Here is a 1241-nt window from a genome sequence, read left to right on the forward strand (position 1 = left end):
TTGGTTTGGTTGCATTAGGGTTTTTGCATTAATAAGCTGAATTCTGTAACAAATTCTTTTTAAATCCTGCAGCAAAAGCAGATTTCTTACCATAAAAAAAAGCAACTGAAGAAAAATAGATTAAGGTAGACTAGGGAGCAGGGTAAATTATTTATTTGAGTACAGTTTGGGTTTAGCAGTTTCATTTTTTTTTTTTTTTTTTTTAATTTGTGAGTATATACACAAACATTCTACATTTACATATTTGAGCAACATAGCATGTGATCAAGTGATCATCATAAAGGTAAGCTTAACATGTAATATTGTAAAAATTAACTAGGATATTGACTTACTACAAGTTATTAGAAATTAGGATCTAGTGGAGTTCTGTATATTAGTGTTGAGGTTAAAGACATGGACTCTGAAAGTCATACAACAGGACTCTGAAAGTTTATTCCTTTTTAATTTCTTTTTAAACAAAATCTGAAGTATCCCACATACATTTTTGGGTCTTTTGAAAATGCTTTCCCAAGTATTTAAACACCAGGGTGGGAAGGATTTTTCAACCAGAAAAGAGCAAAGAGCAGAGGGAACTTCAAACCTGAAGTAAAGCAGCAGCAAGAGATAGCTGGCGACATCTGAAAGTGGCAGGACTGCTGATTGTCATCAAGCAAGTTGCCTAATTTTTAAAGAGAACAGAAAACCTGTTAATTCCTTCATTTTGGGGATTTGTGACTTATTAAAATTTTTTGCATATTTTGACATCCTGATTTGCAGCTTGGATATGCCTGGGCTAAAGACCTTAGTAATTTTGGGAAAGATACAAAATTCTATCAGGGCTAGCTCACAAAAATGTTGGTGTCTTGCTTTGAGGTAATGAATTCATGTCTGACTTTGTGATTCTAAAGATCCTTAGATGGAGTGAAAAAATAACAGAGACATTCTGGAGTAATCTTTAGTTAGTCTTTGACTGACCTCTTGGAGAATGACTGAATTTCTGTTGTGTGGACATATGTGGTTGGAGCTGAAGGAGGGGTAGGCTTCCAGAAATGGAAAAGTCTGAGAACAGCTGGAATATGGTTCCTCAGATGCTGTGACAGTATCCAGAAATATCTGTGGTATGACAGAAACAGTGGAGGAATCATGAGATTATATTATGCACAATTATTACAGCTCTTTTTTTCTGCACCTCACCTTAATTTATTGATGAAACAGAGCCTGGGGATCCATTGTTTTACAGTATTTCAAAAAATAAAAGACAA

General features: G+C 34.5%; 1 long non-coding RNA gene across 1 annotated transcript; it reads right to left on the minus strand.

Annotated features, from left to right (window-relative positions):
* Positions 1–407: 407 nt before the first annotated feature.
* LOC116183570 (uncharacterized) lies at positions 408–1014 on the minus strand. Its single transcript, XR_004148209.2, has 2 exons — positions 955–1014; positions 408–658 (listed from the first exon to the last, which is right to left on the minus strand). It is a non-coding gene; the product is annotated as an uncharacterized LOC116183570 (long non-coding RNA).
* Between the last annotated feature and the right edge of the window lie 227 nt (positions 1015–1241).

The sequence above is a fragment of the Lonchura striata genome, chromosome 4 (genome assembly GCF_046129695.1).
Source record: "Lonchura striata isolate bLonStr1 chromosome 4, bLonStr1.mat, whole genome shotgun sequence".
In the NCBI taxonomy this organism is placed as follows: domain Eukaryota; kingdom Metazoa; phylum Chordata; class Aves; order Passeriformes; family Estrildidae; genus Lonchura; species Lonchura striata.